Below are 6,010 nucleotides of genomic sequence, written 5' to 3'. Positions count from 1 at the left end.
CAGTAGGCGAGTCGTCTCTAGTAAAGCGTGAGTCGACTCCAGCAACAGCCGAGTCGATTCCATATCGTACGAGTCGACTCCGATCCCAACGGATACATTGTCAGGATGTGCAGACGGGACAGAACGACTCCAAACCTCTCTCTAACAGGTAGTTTTCAAATGAAACCACTTAAATAGCCAGAGTGAACAGTAGAAGACAAGAAGTGAGCCATTCAATCTGAGCATTAATGCATTTCAACTCATTCCGAAAATCGCCTTCTTTGCATTCAAGGCTCTCCTACTATCCTCCAACCTTCAGTGCTTTCAAGAGGAGACTCAGAAATCGAGAAGCCCCTACTTCCCTATCTAAAAACTGTTTGAGGACTTCTAACTTTACCTTGTTTATATTGTTCACACATTTGCTTTTTAGAAGCTTCCTTTGTGAACTCCCAAACTTGGTTCTTCTTACTTGATTCAATTAGGGGATTGAATCAAGGGTTGTGTAATAACCCCAAAATTTTTTAAATATATATATAAAAAAGAAATGATAGAATAGTCCTTTAAAATTGATATAAGGGGTAAAATTGGAAGGAATCAAAAGATAATGGCATAGTTGTAGATGTGTTGAAGTGGTAAGGATAAAATTGGAAGGAATCAAAAGTTAATGGCATAGTTGTAGATGCGTTGAAGTGGTAAGGATAAAATTGGAATTTTTGGTGTGTGATGTGACTTAATTAGGGGGGTTTGGTGGCTCAGACGTGGAATGAAACAGAGAGGAGAGGGAGGTCTAAGGCGTGGAAGGAAAGAAGAAAAAAATAGAAAAGAAGAAGAAGAAAGAGAAGAAAGAGGAAAGGGATTCGAGGTGGAGGGGAGATCCAGTTGCGCTGCCAACTGAAGGAAAAAGCGTAGATCTCCTTCCCCTCTACGCAAATACCTCGATTTTCCAAAGAGAAAAAGGTAAATATCCATCCCTACCTAGTCTTTTGATAAAATTAGGCTATACAAAGGGTGGATGTAGTCTAGAGGGGTTGGATAAGGGTTGTAGAGGTGGTTAAAAGAGGAAGAATAGGATTTCGACAAGTTTTTCCGAGGCTACGAAAAAACTGTGTCGAAGTCTCAACTTCGGTGAATTATTTCAGAGGTCAATCGGCCTCCGATGATGATATATCTTACCATTTTGGAAACCTCTATGAGTGTAGAACATTGGGTATAAATTTCATAAAAATTGGAGTTCGAAAAGTGGATCAAAATCGGGATGAAATAATCCACTGTCAATCCGGGTTACTGTTTATCCGAGAGGGAAAAAAGTGAGAAAGTGGTGGGAGTCGCCTCAAAACGCGTCGGAGTCGACTCGAGGTTACTGGAGTCAACTCCAGGCAGATTGGGGTTGACTCATGCCTCAGAGGGGCCGACTCACGAGGTTGGGGGTCGACTCTCTCTGAGAGTCCAGAAAATAGCTCTGTGGTCGGGGTTGACTCATGAGATTGGGGTCGACTCACGCTTCAGTGAAATTTTTGTTAGAAAACCCCGATCATGCCGCTGAAATTTAAAAAAAATTCAGATGCAGCGGAAGAGGCATGCGCGGGATCAACCGTTCATCGCATGAACGTTGTTCAAAAACCGTTCGTAGATAGATAAGGATTAAAACTTTTTAAAACATTAGAAGATCAGATCTTCACCTTGTGCGGGTAGATGATCACCGCAAACTGAAGTTCATGGTTTAGGATGAAGGTTCGCTTGAAGCCGTTCAAGTGCCCGGCCTCTACGGGTATCCACACGAAGCAGAAAACCGATCCAAGCTTTCTATCTCCCCGGGGTGCTAGCTCCCTTGCAGAGATAACTTTGATGGCTGATATCCTCCCTTTCCATTAATCCTTGATTGTGCTTGGGAGGAGGAAGAAGAAGGTGTTGGGAACCCGCCCATGCCGCTGATATTTCAAAAAAATTTCAGATGGCAGCGGAATCGGCATGCACGGGTTCGACGTTCATCGCATGAACGCTTGTTCCGAGACCTTTCGTAATTAGGTAAGAATTAAAGCTTTTAAAACAATAGGAAGATCAAATCTTCACCTTGCGCGGGTAGACGATCACCGCGAATCTGAATTCGTGGTTATGGGAGAGGGTTCGCTTGAAGCCGTTCAAACGTCCGGCCTCTACGGGTATCCACACGAAGTAGAGAACCGATCAAAGCTTTCTTGTCTTCCCGGGGTGCTAGCTCCCTTGCAAAGACTCCTTTGATGGCTGATCTCTTCTCTTTCTTTCAACTCTTGAAAGTGCTTGAGAGGAGGAAGAAGAAGGTTGAAGAAGAGGAAGAAGAAGAATCCCCACGCAGCCTTCTTTCCTTTCCCTGCGTTGGAAGGAAGAAGGGAGGAAGAGGATGCCGCCAACCTTTGGCCTTGGTCTTCCTTGCTTGCGGCTGATCACAAGAAGAGAGGAGAGGGAGGATCACGGCAAGGAGAAGGAGGAGTTCTTCTATGCTTAGGGCGCCGGCCTCACACCTCCTTTTATAGCCATCTAGGGTTCCTACTAAGTAGGAGCCCTAGACATCTTTCCAAAGAGGGGGCGCCGGCCCCCTCTCTTGTGCCGCACCAATGGATCAAGGGGGAGGGGCTTGCGCCCCTCCCTTTTGGTAAACCCTAGTCCACATTAGGGTTTGCATTGCCCTAATGTGGTCAAGCCCTAATCCTATTAGGTTTAGCCCAAGGGTGAACCAATGGATCCAATCTAGGTAAGTCCTAATCCAATTAGAACTTGAATCAATTTTGACTCAATTGAACTCTTCAATCCTAATCCAATTAGGAGTCTTATTGATTCATTAGATTAATAATTAATTGTGACTTAAGAAACCCTAATCCATATTAGGATGTATTTAGTCCTAATCCAATTAGGATTAGATTTGAATCCGAAGTCCTAATCCAATTAGGATTCCTAGGAATCCTACTCCAAGTAGGAATCCGATTTAGATTCAAAATTCCTAATCTTATTAGGATTGAGGAATCCTATTCCAAGTAGGAATCCCAGTCCTAATCCAATTAGAACTCTAGGTATCCTATCCGAAGTAGGATTCTTGTTTCAAGTCCAATTAATTAATTCCTTTTTCCTTCTTCAACCTTTTATCAATCAAATTGATTTCTTGTGATTCCTAATCACGATTTCAACCATCGGATCGGTCAATACTTCTAGTGTGTGTGACCCCATAGGTTCTATTCTGACTGGTAGTGAGATATATTGTGATCTCTATCACTATATCATTGAAAACTCCTTTCAATGGGTTGGAACGATTCCAACTCAACTCATTAGGGTTTATCGATCATCAAGATAATCCCTATAAGTCCCACCATCCACCAGTGACACCTAGCAGCATGTAGTGGCTACCCAGCAGAATAGAATGATGAACCTCTAGGTGCAGTTAAACATGTGATACAGTCCTACTATCGTGGATCCCTACAGGACGGAGGTCATGGACAACTCGTCAAACCCCATCGTCTGTCATATGTCAAGATTTATTCGACTCGAGTTCGATAGTGAAAAACTCTTTCTCCACTGTGCATACTGCCCCGGCCGAGGTCTTACGAACTCAGTCTTATAAATCACATAGGATCTCTCCTTATCTATCAAGGTCGATAGATTCCATATAGGTGCATACCCTTACTCCTACAGTGAACTTACTGCAGCCAATCTACACTGCATGGACCCATATGGCTAGAGACCATGTATGTGTGCAGTCAAACTACAATAACCTCACTGTGAGTAGCCGAAGCGCCGCAGGTCAAAGGACCAGTCACACTACTGCAACATCAAGCAAGTCACTGACGAGTGGATAGACATCCAAGTGACTTCTTGTATTGGTCACGCTCAGTACCCTTGTTCTCTAACAAGCACCTGCACTATCACTTCAGTGTCCCTACACTGTAGACTCAAGTCTCGTCCATCCAGAAGGAGAGTGATCTGTGCACTGATCGGATCGATCACCGTCCTCGTGATGATCCTTTGATCAGGAGCATTTAGAAATTAATCACCAATGATACATGGCTCAAATTCTCAACTCTTGAGAATATGTATCATCATCTTATTAATTTCTTGGACGATTCATAGACACATAAACAATATGAATGAAAAAGATGCCTTTTATTTATTCAATAATAAATAGTCAAGTACAAAATTATGTCCCTAGAATCAACAATGTGTCAGCCAAAGTGGCTTCTAGGGCATACATCTAACAATCTCCCACTTGCACTAAAGCCAATTGGTCATATATCTTAGGCCCATCTTCTCAAGGTGGGCTTCAGTCTTTTGCTGACTCAGCTGCTTAGTGAACGGGTCTGCCACGTTATCCGCGGAGTCTACTCTCTGCACCTCTACATATTTCTTCTCCACATAGTCGCGTATGAGGTGAAAGCGCCGCTCTATATGCTTAGACTTCTGATGAGACCTTGGCTCCTTAGCAAGGGCTATGGCGCCATTATTATCGCAGTAGAGTGTTATGGCATCTGATGTCATCACATCCAACTCTGCAATGAATTTCTTGAACCAGAAGCCTTCCTTAGCAGCTTCAGAGGCGGCGATGTATTCGGCTTCCATAGTAGAATCAGCAATGATCGGTTGTTTAGAACTCTTCCAATTTACCGCACCACCATTGCACAAGATCACATATCCAGATGTTGACTTCCTGTCATCGACATCAGTCATGAAGTCTGAATCTGTGTACCCTTCTACCTTTAACTCTGATGATCCTCCAAAAACCAAGAATAAATCTTTAGTTCTTCTCAAGTACTTAAGAATATTCTTCACAGCTGTCCAGTGTTCTTCACCTGGATTCGACTGATATCTGCTTGTGACACTCACAGCAAGAGCTATATCAGGTCGTGTACATAACATGGCATACATGAGGCTTCCTATTGCCGATGCATAAGGAATCTTGCTCATGCGTTGAATTTCCTCAGATGTGTTGGGGCACATCTTCTTGGAGAGATGAATTCCATGCCTTAGGGGTAAGAGACCCCTCTTGGAGTTTTCCATGCTGAACCTCTTCAGCACCTCCTCTATGTACATTTTCTGTGACAGGCCAAGCATCCTTTTAGATCTATCTCTATAGACCTTTATTCCCAAAATATAGGATGCTTCTCCAAGGTCTTTCATGGAGGATTCTTTTGACAACCAGACCTTGACCGAGGTTAGCATGGGAATATCATTCCCAATCAGGAGAATGTCATCTACGTACAGTACGAGAAAAACGACAGCACTCCCACTAACCTTTTTATAAACACATGGTTCCTCCTCGTTTTTGATGAAATCAAACGTTTTGATTGTATCATCGAAACGAGTGTTCCAACTCCGAGAGGCTTGCTTTAGTCCATAGATGGACCTTTGCAGCTTGCAGACCTTGTGATCTCCATCACTAGAAGTGAAACCCAAAGGTTGTTTCATATAGATATCTTCATCAAGATATCCATTCAGGAAAGCAGTTTTCACATCCATCTGCCAGATTTCATAATCATGAAATGCTGCAATGGCAAGCAATGTTCGGATGGATTTTAGCATGGCTACAGGTGAAAAGGTCTCCTGATAGTCAATGCCTTCGCGCTGACTATACCCTTTCGCCACAAGCCTTGCCTTATAGGTCTCTACCTCTCCATCCGAACCTATCTTCCTTTTGTAGATCCATTTGCATCCAATAGGTACAATACCTTCTGGTGGATCTACTAAGGTCCAGACTTGGTTGGAATGCATGGAGTCTATCTCTGACTTCATAGCTTCCAGCCATTTCTCGGAATCGATATCAGATATCGCCTCGTTGTAGGTTTTGGGATCCTGTATGTGATCCCTATCTCCCACTAGGAACATTTTCTCAGTATCCTCTTCAAGTATACCTAAGTATCTATCGGAAGGATGGGAGACTCTACTAGATCTACGAGGTGGTTGAGGGACATCGTGTACTGGCTCCTTATGAATAGGTTCTTTAGGATCCATGACTCGTTGCTTTTCAGAGACTTTCTCTTCAGGCTCAATTTTCCTCCCACTGCCTCTATCA

Source organism: Phoenix dactylifera, unplaced genomic scaffold (genome assembly GCF_009389715.1).
Source record: "Phoenix dactylifera cultivar Barhee BC4 unplaced genomic scaffold, palm_55x_up_171113_PBpolish2nd_filt_p 000574F, whole genome shotgun sequence".
NCBI lineage: Eukaryota > Viridiplantae > Streptophyta > Magnoliopsida > Arecales > Arecaceae > Phoenix > Phoenix dactylifera.
Note: the sequence above shows the minus strand (reverse complement) of the source record.